The sequence below is a fragment of the Bombus vancouverensis genome, chromosome 2 (assembly GCF_051014615.1).
Source record: "Bombus vancouverensis nearcticus chromosome 2, iyBomVanc1_principal, whole genome shotgun sequence".
NCBI lineage: Eukaryota > Metazoa > Arthropoda > Insecta > Hymenoptera > Apidae > Bombus > Bombus vancouverensis.
The window spans coordinates 10340689-10355645 of record NC_134912.1 but is presented as its reverse complement, the minus strand read 5'-3'; the positions used below and the strand labels follow the sequence as shown (position 1 = coordinate 10355645).

At 36.8% G+C, this 14957-nt stretch overlaps 1 protein-coding gene and 1 long non-coding RNA gene across 5 annotated transcripts in view; one reads left to right on the top strand and one right to left on the bottom strand.

Annotated features, from left to right (window-relative positions):
* The window catches only part of LOC117163227 (uncharacterized), a 267579-nt gene that overhangs the window by 218336 nt on the left and 34286 nt on the right, over positions 1–14957 (top strand). The gene's annotated exons all lie outside the window — the stretch shown is intronic.
* LOC143303962 (uncharacterized) lies at positions 924–4213 on the bottom strand. 2 transcript variants are annotated; one of them, XR_013060602.1, is made up of 4 exons: positions 3945–4213; positions 2476–2696; positions 1741–1967; positions 924–1655 (listed from the first exon to the last, which is right to left on the bottom strand). It is a non-coding gene; the product is annotated as an uncharacterized LOC143303962 (long non-coding RNA). The 2 variants fall into 2 exon arrangements; XR_013060603.1 differs by lacking the exon at positions 2476–2696.

Here is a 14957-nt window from a genome sequence, read left to right as displayed (position 1 = left end):
ATAACACGTATTACATACGTACAGTAGAAAATCGGTTATCTAGATACAAAATAACTTAGCTCGATAAAACGTTAATAATGTATCGGTTATCGGTTATCTAGAGTCTGAATTCTACGTCTAAATTCGGGTAAAAGGAATCGTTAATAGATAATCACGTACAAAATCTTCATGCTTTGATACTTTATAATACGTTTCGATCACGAAGATTTTACTCCATAATGAAGCATAATGAAATCAATTTTTAATTAATCAGAAATTCAAATTAGAAATTAGAAATTGATACGTTTAATTGTATCGTAAGACACGGCTTAATTAATTGCAATTAATTCAATCGTTTCTAATTTCAAAAATTTTCTTGCTTTCCTTTGCCTATTTCAATTGTCTGTTTAAATTAAACAAACGAAGTAAGACGCAGAGAGAGAGTTGCATATGTTACGTAGGTAAACATCCAGCCAGGGAACTCGAAGTGTGCGGTTTAATCGAGGCCCTCGGACTAATTCATACGTGAATTTAGAAAGTCCATTGCCGGGATTTACATCTAATTGTTTCGCGGCTTGCGCAACTGCTACGCGAAAGCCTTAGTGTTCCGTGTATATATTGCTTCCCTCTTCCACTCTTCCTCTCTTTGTCTTTTTCGAACATAAAGAGAAATAGAGAAACTGATTCGTAACAGAAAAATGAATAAGGAACGTATTGGAATAGGATGTTGGTGGATTAGGTAACTGCGGCTTGTTTCTGATTTATTACCGTTATTACGCTAAAAATTCATTAGTAATATAATAAGTACTAATAATTATTAGTACAGTTTATCGAAGTTTGGAATTCACAAAATTTTAGAAAACTGTATCTACGTTAAATAAGAATTTCTTGGAATTAGAATAAAATAAGAATCTTTTCTTTGCAGTTTATATGTACATATTTTATTCGCTTCAAATCCATAGAACAATTAAGTATATGGGTAATAAGACAAACATACATCAAGTATATTGGTATCTATGAGATAAGGATTACTAAATTTTAAGCAGTCGTGAATTGATACTCGCGTGAATAAGAGCATAACGGTACATCCATTCCGATTATTGTTTTAAGTTTTCCCGTTGATTAGTTTATTTTCCCTAGTGTGTATTAGAAAGAGTAATATATAGTAAATGTATATATATTTGATCATATTACATATTTGTATCCACGAAGACTGAAGATGTTAAACTTTTTACCTTTATTATTTTTCCAAGAAAACGAGCATACCATATAGTAACAGGTAACGAAATTAATGCCTATACATCACGCGCAAAATATTAGAAAAAGTACACATAAGACATTAATTAAAATAAACAATCGCGATCTACACACAGAAAACTATAGCGAAGAAAATCCATACGCTTAATAATCGTATTATCGGTCGAGTGAAATTATGATTTCTCGATCAAAGAGTATATCTAGTCGAGTCATTAGTAGCGTATTTGCTTTTTCCTCGAAATCCATCGTGTCATTCACGTACAATTTTCCTTAGCACGGAGAACTGCGTGGCGTAACGATGATAAGACCGCACGTTGCCCACCGCAGATTGAGCAGATTACGTAGACGATGGAGAGGGACTAATCGGAAAGTTGTCTCCTTGAGATGTCGGACTGATCCGTCATGCGATTCTCTTTTGTCTATTCGTGACCGTGTAGTTAGATCGTACTTATGTAAACGAGCAAAGATATTTTGTTTCTCGAGGTAAAATAACAGGTTACTTACGTTCGTAAGAGTATTTGCAGTTGGTTTGCACGTTCTCCGTAAGGTTGTACCAATTAGGAAAAGCTGCATTTTTCAAGGGAACTCCGCTTTTACCGACAGAACCGCGTTGGTCAAGGATCAGCAGTTTTGTAAGCGGAATTGACATACATATTTATGCACTTTCTACGTACCACTGAGTGTAGTTAGATGGACACAGTTTGATGTTTTGCGAAGCATGGACCGTGGTGCTATGAATTAAAAAACAGATTTCTTTTCTTTTTTTACTTGGTTCATTTCAACGCAATGAATCTCTATCGCGTGTATATACTTTTCATATTCAATCGTATAGCCATAAAATGGAGAAGCTTAGGACAAAAACGTCCCTTTCTTTGGTCAAGCGAAAGGATACTTTAGCTTCTTTTATCTTCAATATTTTTAAACAAAATATACATCATCTTACATAATTCCCATAAGCCTACCAGTAATTATATGCAGAAAAGTCATGCCCAATTAAATCAGGAAGTTGTAACCTCGTGACCAAAGCTTTTATAAAATCGTTTCATTTTCATTCAATGATAAGTCAAGGCATTATTATTTAAAGTATGGTAAACTTTGACAAGTACTGTATTGTTCTAAAAGATAATGGTACGTCACTGTCGTAACTACGTAAATCAAGAGATTTAAAGTATAATACGTAGGTACGTGATTACGTAACGTGCAAGTTATATATCGTTATAGAGGTTTAACGTTTCTTACTTAATGAAAGAAGTAAGGAGCACGGTGAATCGTGGTTTAATGCGCGATTAGCTTGAATCAATGAGTCATTGAAGAATTTTTATCCGGGTTTCGAAATCCGTCAACCAGCTGTAGAAGTGCATCGGCGCTCATTCTCAGCGACAAGGAGCGTATTATGCAATGACGAATGGCTTATTCGGCGTGTCAGCGAACGATTGTTTCGCGAGTGTCGCTTGCAATCCCTGGAATATCGGATGTTATTGCCGCTATTACGTGTAACACCGGATAATTTTTATATCGGTAACGTTTAAACGATAATGAAACATAAACAAGAAGAAATGACTGTCCCCAAATAAAGAATACGTCACCGATGATAAAAGTTAATACTTCGACGTCGATCGAAACAGCTGAATTTATATCTTGCTTTTTCCAACGAGTGGTATAATTGATAGAGCTTGATTCCTGATAGAGATTCGATGAAATATCGATGTCAAGGCAAGGGAAATTAATCGTCTCGATAGAATCGATAGAAGTAATTTTTTTTAACGATGCTGAATCTGATTAACGTTCTTGTGCAAACAGCGACATTTAATCAAGGATGTTCTAATAGATTATTTCTAGTAGTTTATGTGAGTATAGCTAATCTTAACTGACTTGATATTATTGGATAATGGTGTAGCTATATATCTATTTTGTTGAATTTTTGATATTTCAAGATTGTTGTCAAGATTATTAAGAGGTTTATATTGGATTGGCAACTAAGTAATTGCGGATTTTTTCATTAGGCAGGTGTTGACAAAATCCGCAATCATTTAGTTGCCAACCCAATAGTACGGTATATCGTGTGAAAAAAAAATGTGAATATTTGTTAATTCGTCTAATAATTGGCTTTGGATCTACGTTGGAATAATTTTGAAATGAAAGTTGCAGATTACAGCTTCTCTTTCAATTCTAGGTACATATTTATCATAAGATATAATATGCTTAGTAAATAGAACGCCGAGGCTAGATTACGAGGTATCTCATTCTTGACTTCGAATGTCCACTGAATTGAAGGTAAATTGGTATAATTGCTAAATTAGCTTAATAATTTTGCTCTAACCACTACCTTTCGCAAGAAAAGGTATGCGAAATACCCTTATGCAAATAGAAAACAAATTCGTTAGACAGTAGAATATTTAAGAAAATCTCTTGACTAGAATCTAAGATATTAACAAAAGTTCTAAGAACCTTCCAATCTTAAACCTCTTATCGTACAAGGTATCTTTACTCAAAACACTATTTATGAATAATTGATACCATCTCTGATATATAATTATAGATTATCTACTCGATTTCATAATTTATTACAGTAGGATGTGTTAAAAGACATCTGTGTTGTTCATTGCAAAAGGATATTTTAACCGAAATAAAACGAATAATAACAAAAGACACGATTGAAATACGTACTACCGTAATAATATTTGTGTCAGCAATACGCAAAAACTTACTCGAATATTTACTTTCACAAACTGCTGAACAATTGCACAAAAACCAGACGATTTCATTTTTTTACATTCACCAAGTCACCTTGCCCATTTACCATAGTGGGTAGAAATGACAGGATCATCGAACGAAATGTTTCTTTCTCTTCTAATCCTACCATCGATACAGAGTCACTAAACGTTTTTACCACGGTGAAACTTTTTATTGTACGCTAACAAGGAATGTAAGTACACGGTGAAATATGTACACTGGAGAGACGTCGCCTTAATAGACTTGTGTTTTACGCAGTGTGTCATGAGCGTCATGCAAGCATAAGAAGGCTTTGCATAAACCATAAACGTGGTGGCGCAGGCGGTGTAACTCGATCGGCTGGCATTGTATCTCGGATTTCGCGATAGCATAAATATGCTACCTGCGGAGCGGGCCCGATGTTAACGATCCTAAGGAAAAGTAACATAATGCCGGCCAATTCAGCGCACCGGTAAATCCTAACTGCGACGGAAATTTTTCGACAACGATGCCCATCGTCTCGTTTAACCTTTGCACCGCGGTTTCCCAGTTCTTTTAACTTACGCAGTGTTACGTAAAAGCAATACGAATGAATATTGATAGACGATGGAAAGATATTTTCAAATGACGATCGTTTTATGCGTCTTTCTTTTTTGCTATAGCAATATCGTATTAAATCTTGGAAAAGTTTCGATATAAGATTTCTGAATTTTGAAACAACAATTTTATCGCAGTTGCATCGTAGTAAAGTTAAATAATCTTTTCATATAGAATTTCTTTGTGAATTAGTAAAATTCAAGTTGAGTTGACTCACACGACGACGTGTTAACAACGTACACGTAGTAACAAACGATGAAAGAGTTATTTTCAAATAGCGGGTTTATTGTAAAATTATATTCTATATTGAATCGTGAGTTATTTTGAATCACGCGATATCACTAATACCATAAAATACTATTAATAATAACGCGGTACTTTTAAGTACATTATGGGCACAAATAAGCAAATTTCCATAGAACGAAATAGTTTTGCTGTTACTAAACGATTAAGTTTATGACTTGGAAAGCAGTTAACGAAGTTTAAGAACAATTTAGCGACGTCAAATTGTAGAAAAAAAGGCAATTAGTACGAGGTACGAGGTGTCCATTAGTCAGCGGACAGTGTTGAAAGTTAGGTTGTTAAAGTGCAGAGGTTATTAGAGTATCATGAATAAAGATGAAAGCAACTTAGAACTAAAAACTTTGATGACATTAGAAAACTTTCTGTTGTTTATTTCTTTAGAAAAAAATCCCCATGGAGTCGCATTAATCTTTCTTGTTATACAAAAAGTGGTAACAAAGTACACGCTGGGTACATCGAGTTGTCTTCTTTGTTTGTTCATTAAAATGAAAAAAATATAAAATAAAGTGTATCACACGACATGTAATAGCTCTTTGCGACTTTCTATTATAATAAAGTTTAAGTATAATTTTAAACACAAAATACGTCAAGTACTAGAAAGCTCATTTGAGAAACTTTCTAAAATGAAGAAGAACCTATAGGTCTCTGATAAATATTCATACACCTGGCAAGTGTATTTTCTAGTCAAATAGTTGAGCTATTACAAGATTTCTATCTGTTTCATGAATATAAAAAGGCAAAGTTCTTCGCGAGTCATTATTAGAAACCATTAAAAACCATAAGCCTAGAAACCAGATCAATTCAAACATAGGTAACGTTAAATGATCGGAACTAAAATTCCCCATTGCAATTTATCCGATTTGCCATTTTCCCTTGCGCGTCTATTTTCTAGAGAGCTGGTCGATTAATATGATATAACGAGAATAAATTTTAATCGCGAATTAACTTAGTACGTCTCACTGTTCCGGTAACGCGTTTCCTAACTCGAAGCTCGCTTTTGTGTAAACAAGTTACGGTAGCTAGTGACTGACACGAGAGACGATTACGAAAATCGTTGGCCAATAATTTACGTTGCGCTCCGGTCGGATTTCCACCTAAACTCTAAAGTAGTGCATAACTTCAGAATCATTGATATAATCGTCGAGTTAAATACTACGTCGTTGCCACGTACTCGCAGAGAAGATACAACGACACACTTTTCGCGGCAAAACAAAAGGTTTCTCGTGTGAGCATAAGCTAAAACTCGTGGTATTATTCATTGGACGAGGTTTGTAACGCGTGTAATCATAGTTTGCGATACGTTGAAGACACGTTACATGAAATTGTGCGAAGAGAAACGTCTCGCAATTAATCCTCCGTGCTGTGGATATCGCAGGCGCATTAATCACGAAGTTAAATAGACTCGTACAAGTCACGGCTCGTTTAAAAATTTTGCAATACTCGTTCTTTCTTTTTTTTTTTTTTCTTTTTGCTCTCACGAAGCAAACGAGCTCGTCAAGTAGTGCGTTAAAAATCGTAGGGCCGCACGTAAAAAACTGCATTGCAATTGCCCATATGAAAGTATAATTTTGACATAGAAAGCGCTCAACACGGCTGTTTAATCGTTTTCCTAACTTTTCCTCTTTGTCTCGAGGATCCCAAGGTTAGGGATTATGAATCGCGTTTCCTTCCGTCTTTGATGTCTGATTTCTGTTTACTTGGGAACAAGGAACAATGATATTAGGATATTTCGTCTCATGTTTCTTAATTAGTTGATCGTTCGTAATTGATTGCACGCGTAACACGAAGATTTGAAAAACAAATTGTGCCTTATAAATAAAAAACAATATTGAATACATACATTTAATTAATATGAAATTTTATTTTTCAATTCTTACTACGCAATTTACAATGAAAGATAGGCGACGTTGTAATAACTGAAACAGTTGCCGCAACAAGGATAGTAATTTGAATATCAATCAGTAAAAACCAACTGAAAATGAAATTATTTTTCCAGACATTCGTAGTCGATTAACATTCGTATTTTAATAAACTTTCGCACTTTTGAACACGAAACCTGTACCTTCCTTTCCATTCCAATAAATACAATTTAAATTGAAGTTGCCTTATTGCTGCAAATTCCACAATTTAATCGCAAGTCCTACAGGCGTTGAAATTTTTAATTGAAAACGCCACGGTACAATCGAATTGTTATATCAATTAATACTTTCAAGTGAATCTATCGCCACAATCAATCTGAGAATCGAAGCAACAAGTGCCGTAAACTTTAATCAACAACATATGAAGCATAATAGAACTATAAAACGTTGCAACGACCCTGAATGCTATAACATTCATCGATGCCATCGTTGATGGAGAATCCACTTTCCGACCACGCCATATCTCTTCTACTTATAATACATATATCGCGCATTAGAATCGTGCAAGCTTTCAAACTTAATCTCCAGCGATAGACACGTTGCAAGCTCGTTTTCGTGCCGTCGATACGACCAATTGTGTTTCAGGCAATGAGGTTCAACGAGTAAGTAAATTACAGGCGGAACCAATACGTAGTGAAGCGTGAGCCTGACCGATAGACATTGCCTGCGGCAACGTTTGAAAATCACGGCCAACCGTTGCGTTGATTAGCCGTTTCGCCGTGTCTGTTCGTCGAATTCCGAGGTCCTTGGAAACGCATAACGCACACAGACGTTTTCACCATCGCCTACACTCTGCACAATGTGTGTCTCGGTGTCTCCGTGTACACGGCCGTGCCACGCCATTATACCGTTATCCTCATACGCACTTTGACTTTATGCGCCCGTGCATATGTGGGTCTCTCGGGTGCGCTTATAGCTATGCTAATGGAGATATCCATTTGTCCAGGCGATTATAAGGCCGAGTATACAGCGTCGTCGGGCGAAAGCCCACGACACCACGTTTCTCGGCTTCTTCGTTGAAGACACTCTATGGCTATTTGCACGCGTGAAGATACGCGTGTAACGATGTACGTATGATAGATATCGACGATGAACGCATGATAGATATCGACGATGTACGCAACGGTTTTCAGTTCGTGGTACAATCGAGGTCAGCGATGTTCTACGGTTCAAAGTAAGGCAAAAATCGAGAATGACGAAGTTGCGTGGAAGCCTTCAACCTCGAGAAAATCAGAATTGAACAGCTGCGAATTTATATGGAAATTTTAACTACGCAGGAATGGACAATTGACGGGGGATTATTACGCGTGCGAAAATAAGTAAGAAACGTAGATTGAAATTTTCATTGGCTTAAAAGACATTGTTTTGAAGAGAATGGAGTTTCAATATGCTTGGGCAAAAATTGATACACGCTCGGCAAATATTCTAATTCGATTTTCTCCAGAACGTGGTCTTATACGAAACAAAATTTTATAGCTAGGAATAAATTAAAATTCACCTATCTGAAATTCATTCACTTTCGTCAATTTCTAATTTCATGGACGTAGAAGTTTCTGATTAAAGGATGATTCGGTTATCAGATTAATTAAGAAACAAACAAGTGATCAACGCTCGTTGTCAACCGCCTTATTAACTGGATACTGCATTGCACGAGTATCTTCCTGTGTTTTACAATATGTACTTCTGATTGCGTATCTCATCATGCATCTTCCTGTGGAAGTAGCCTTAGGCTCGTTGTCGGCTATACTTACATGGATCGGCTGCATCGTTTGCGGTTTCCTTTACTTTATTTGACGCTTAGTCAAGCGTCGGTTGTTCACGTGTAGCAACGACAAATCGAGGAAGAAGCTTTCCTCGAGCTAATCAATTTCTGCCTAGCTACTCTTATCATGTGGTATTATGCGGTCATATACGATTTTTAGCGAGTTGAGCAATCGTTTCGAATCCTCAGATTTGAAAGTAAATTACAGAGAGAAAGAGGGGAGAGGGGGAGGGGAGAGCCGATTAAATCCGATATGCGAATTTTGAATAAATAAATTCGGATTGAGTAGGAGATGGAATTGTGAAAATAAAACCGAGTTACTAAAATTAACCGTTGATTTCGATCACGAAGTTTGCCAGATTGCCAGGCCTTGAACATGATCCTTGAGCGCATGGCAACAGGGAAGCCCTGCAGATTGCCGACAGAAATATGCGAAACAGAATTACCTGTTATACAACAGTGTACAGGAAATCCGTTGTTAAACTTCGCGGCTTAGTAACTAAATATTAATCTCCTTAGTGTCAATTCAAAACTCGGATGAAGCGTAAAGTAGTCGAGAATCAATTTGACAAGCCTCTTCGACGACTCCCCGTCGATAAACATCTCTTTGAAAACCATTGACAGTAAAAATATACAATTGGGTTTCGTCATTAACCCACTACGAACCATGTAATGGCTTCTCTATGTTATAAATATATCATTGAATTACGCTACACACCGTTGAATTTCTTTAATCTATTAGGCGTCAATGTTGTGTCAACGCAACATATCATTCACAATGTTTTTATTCGCTTAATATTATTTTTGCTGTTATTTCCTCCACATGGATCCTATAATTTTATGAAATTTAAGCAACTACGAATCAGTTCTTTGAACGTAGAAGAAATATCGGCGAAAAAAGTATAAAGCGAATCCTTGGAACTGTCTTTAATAGCTAGAAAACAGAATCCGATAATGTTTAAAAATTTATAAATAAAATGACGCGATCGTTCCAGAAATCCAATACCGAGTCGATTTCACTAATAATTTCCAACCAACCGATAATCATACACGTTTCACTAGTAACGAAATTTTCTCCAATTCCACGAAGAAAGGAAAACTACAGTCAGAAGGAAATTCGAGCTAACCATGGCATGTACGATAGTCAGAAAGTTATGCTCATACGAAGGAGACGTGTATCAGCAGTATCGCGTCGTTTGTGATTCATTTAGGCGGAAATTGGTTTCGAAAGGTCGTCGAAAGTTGATTTGCGGCTAAGCTATCATTGACTCCGCTTAAATATGCATTATGTTGATTAGATTTATGTCCTTCTTTTCACTGATGCCTTTCAGTTTACGTTTCAATAGATTTCTTGTTATCGCCGTGAATATGCTCGCGTGAATGATAATGAAGTCGTCATTCTACCGAAGCGCGTCTCTTTAAATAGAGAATTGTCTACTGAAATGTCTGTAACGCCTAGTAGGAGGATGTTTCCGATTGTCTAATGGCCGAGCTTGAATAAATTAGAGAAACAAGGTACCATCGGATCAGATGTATAAAATTCCTTTCTCTGTTAATGTTTTATTCATTTGTGATCAACTCGGGTATCGATTGTGACACAAGTTTAATCGCAGCACGGTAATAAGTGTCTAAATGTTTAATATTTAATAAGTTTCTCTACTTGTATTTATAGAAATAAAAATTTCCATAAACATCTACAGTATAATTATAATTATACACCGGATGAGAAGTATTCCACAAAACTATTAACATTCGTATCATTGAAAGTAGTTACCGAAAAGATTTAATCTCGATTCTTAAAACAACAGTAAATAAAATTAACTGACTTTCAATAATAAGACGATCACACAAAGAACAATCAATTAATTGAAAACCACGATGCCCGATACGAAGTAAAACATAAAAATACATATACTTGAAATACATACCTATACATGTACGTATTTCTAACGTAAAATGTTCTAGTTGTACCACTTTCATCCATAGGAACTTCCTAGTAACAACGCCGGTAACCGCAGCTAACTAAACAGTATATCACATTACAGTAATAAAAAAACAGGACAAGCAACGAGCAAGAAACGTGTCTAGTGTCTAACAATGCTGATCGCAGAACACGCCTACTTATAATTGCTTCGCAACAGTGTGCACGAAAAACGCGTGCATCGCGAGATTACCCGAGGATGTTCGGACGGGTTGCGTTTCCACCGCGAGCATATCGCCATTAATAATCGCAACGGACGATCGAAAATTACTAATTCGATAGAGACGTTTATCAGGAAGTGCAATCACGACGAGGCTGCGTTCCTTGTAATTCCGCACGCGATGGACGTCATGCGGGATACGTAGATACAAATCACAATTACGCCTTTGTAAACGTCGCTTGATGCCGGTAAGTGGCGGCAGGCATGTGTGGTCTAACTGACAAAAGGACAATGAACCGTGTTAGTAGCTCCGTAGCCGTCCGGTGTACCGAGATAACCAGTTTTGGTTATCAACGAAATTATCCCTGTTGGTATCCGTGTTTCGCGTAATTTTATTCAGGGTCTTCGAACTTCACGCGTGCCACCGGAAATTTCTAACGCGCGAAGGACGAGGCAATTTCTTACATTTTCTAATACCGTTTTTTATGGAATAAAATTGTGAAAAAGTATTATATTTGGGACGTACAATTTGATTTAGATTTCAAGCTATAGAAGTTGCTTTTAAGATTATTTTTGTTTATCACCGTTTGTTGTATTGTTATCGTGTCGAGTATCAATGAAACACGTTTGTACTATGGTGCGAATTAATTCGTGATTAACTGATGAATCGTTGAAGATGTAAAGGACAATGGGCAGTACAATGGGAGAGACTGTAAGCTTACAGTATATTTACGAAAATTATTTAAATATTCACTTTCAAAATACGCTATTTACGATATAGAACAATTTCTTTTCTTAACAGACATAATTTTCCTCGCCAAACGATATTTTATCTACTCAAGTGTAGGATATACCGCAAATCATCTTATTCCTTCAAGCTAGTTACACCACAAAGAACTAACGAATTGAATATAAAAGCATCTCTATATTGAAATATTCGTGTTACATAATCGATCATTCGGAACAAAGGGAAAAATCTGCCTTCGTTTAGAAACGTTGCACGAGCGTTTACCTCTTCCTTTCCGGCTAACTCTAGCAAATAAAATCGACAAAAGAAACAACAAGAAAAAGAAAAACGTCAAAGAAACCCCCCTAGGTTTTCGCATTTAATGAACGACAAGTGCTCGAATAAGTGACATCGATTCTCGTTCACGTGCCTGCACCGGGTCAAGTGGTTCAGAGTCCGAGAGAGTGGTTCGCTAATTAAAGACGAAGAGGACTCTGGCCTACGCGACGCTGTCTATCGGCCGATACGGTTGAACGCCCCACGAAATTGCATCTTCCGCGTCCTAGACCCCTTCTCTACAGCTCTTCCGTGTCGTTATTAAAACTTTGAACATAAATCACGTGGAGTTCGAACGTTGCTTCGGCTCTCGTCGTTATACGTCTCGATAATTACGGTTTTTGCGCGAACCTTGGCCGAGAAAGGCAATGTAACCAGCTGTGTTCTTCTTTTGTGATGGCCGGGAACAGGCAACACGCGATTTTGCTATCTATGATACAACGACGAGGCCGATCCTGTATTAATTTCGCCCCACCTAGATCAAAGACGTTGCTGCAAGGGCCACGCGTAGATCCCGTTAGTCGCCATTGGTTCACAGGGTTAATAGAACCGTTCCGACGATTCGTCGATTCACGATCCTGCAGTTAGATAAGCGTCGAAACACTCGATTAACCCTTTTGCTGTTTCGCGTGTAAAAGAAGTAAGCATTTGTTTCATTTACACGATCTTTAGGTATGAGGAAGTTGCCTTGAGACTTCGATTTGAGATCTTACGGGCAACTGTGCGGGATGGTGTTATGTTTGGTATACCGTGTCAGGTATCGAATTTCGAATTACTTTGGTGTAATGCATATATTGTAATATGTATATGCCGTGAAGCAGATTTTTGTAAACACTTTTAACCGTAAAGTAGTGAAATTCTATGAAGATTAGTTTCGTTTGTTTTTTAATACGACGTATACTAGAAAGCTCGGAATATTTAAAGTAAAAAAGCATTTTCTATATCATATTGACGTGTTATTTAACTCTATCTGTTGGAACGAAATTTTAATTAGCGTACATTTATCGAAGCGTGAACGAGATACGTAGAACTAATTCGACAATTTCTAGGAAGAAAAACAAAGAAAAGGGAACAAAAAATAACGAACTAAAAGGAAACATAGTTTTATCTACTCTTTTATTGCATTGAGCATCGGAATTCCAATAGATCGAATCTCTCCTGTTTTTGAGAAATCGACGACGCTTCTGTCTCTTACATAATGGCGCTTGAGGACTGCGCCAACGTTTGTTCGTATCGACTTCGCTTCCGGTAGTTTATAACAGAGAAAGAAAGAAAGAAAGAAAGGCCGTCACGTGACTTCCGTCGGCTCGTTCGCGCGTTTACACGGCAAACAATGCGCATTTCCATACGCGTATCTCGGTGCATACGAAAGATGTGTTTACGGACTGGCCACGTCGACGATCGTGTTTGCGTTCGATGGGATGAAAACATCGTTGTAATTTCGACGTTCCACCGATGAATATCGATGAAAAAAGCGGTTTTATCGATTGCGCAACTGTAGCATGCTGTTTCGGTTACCAGATATCTTTTTGCAAATAAACCGGATTTTTCGCTTCTGTTTGTGTATCGGATATTTTCATAGATTTCTAAATTTTTAAAGATATTCTTATTTGCTGAAAATTATTCGTGGCTGGTATTTAAGTTTCCTCGCTCTTTCATTTGACTTGTTTTAATTTTGTTCATAAATTTCTACGGTGATGAACGTGTAATTGATCAGAGAAATTAATATAACGTTATTCATTTAATATAACGTTTATGCTCGTTGTATTATTCATAAATTAATATTTTAAATTGTCAGAGAATATACTGTTACGTCTAGAGAAACTTTAATTCGTATAATTTTTCGACACGAAATTATTACATAGAATTCCGACGGACGCGGAATCAAGAGACTTACAAAAACATACAGATCGCGATGATTATCGTTCTCTAATTGCCTTCCGCTCTGCCAGAGACGGGCTTCTGTCGAATTGAAATGTAAACGAGAAACGGAATGCAACCTGTTTAAAAACTAATTCGCTATCTCACTAATGTGGCTGGCGATAAAATATATTAACTATGTAGGAACAGTCGGTTTACGCTGACGTAAAAATTTCAAGCGAACTCAACGCGTTACGAACTTGTCGTGCACGATATTATAACATCGTTAATTAGATTTAACGACGCCTTGCTTTCGAAACGGTTTGATGATTTGACGAACTCTATGTTGCTTTAATTTTATCGTTCAATTATCGACGAGCAAGAAGCGAAAAGTAAACGACGCGATAATCATCGCGATCAAACCTCCGCTAATTTTATTCGTAATTTACGTTCCTTGAAATATCTACGCGGTAATTAACAGCGTCGGAGAAGTTAACCAACCGTGTTTTATCATCGGGTAATCTAATTTAATAGAGCAAATCGTACTTTTCCTCTTTGACGTTATATGTATTTTCCGCTTCTTCGTTTTCTCTTTTCATCATCAAGAAAAATTGAAGAAATATCACTTTTTTCTAGAGTTTGTCTGTCGTCGCAAATGAAACTCTAACACGCAGTATCTAATATTAAATCAAATGTTGCCATTATTTTTATTCCAATTAGGTTATTCCATTCAACTTTCTACCATTCTAATCGTAGTAACATGTTTTCTACCATTGTGATCCTATTTCCTAACATTTGCGTTTTAAGGATTTTTCAAATATCTTTTTCGTCTCTGTTTCTCCTTTGATCCGAGTCCTATAATTCTATGAAATTTCAACAAATTGAAGTATTTATTACTCTATGATGAATTGCCACTTTTTTCTAAACCACAAAGATATTGTTGGAATTTCGAGTTTGTAAAAATGGGCTTTTATAAAGTTTCAATTATTCTGTCGTATTCTTTGTACCTTAGAGAAATTATACGTTAGTTATATGTTGGTTTTCTGCGTTTTTCCCTAATGTTGTACATCTTTTTATTACTCAGCCTTTAAAAGGTAAATCATGCTACGAATGAGGACAATCGTGACATAAATGAGTACAAAGACCAGGCGAAGTCAAAGCAACAACGCGAGACAGCAATTAACGTTTTCCGGCTTCCAAAAGCAAATATCTTCTTATGTGTCAAGGTGATCGGCCTTGGTTCTGTACTTTTTCTCAAAAATCGGCGAGTCAGCGTTTCGCGACGACGACGAAGACACGCCGCGCCGTGTCCCAAAATGCTTTCTGCTGCATCGTGCTAAACGCAAGTAGGTCGGTCAGCGAAT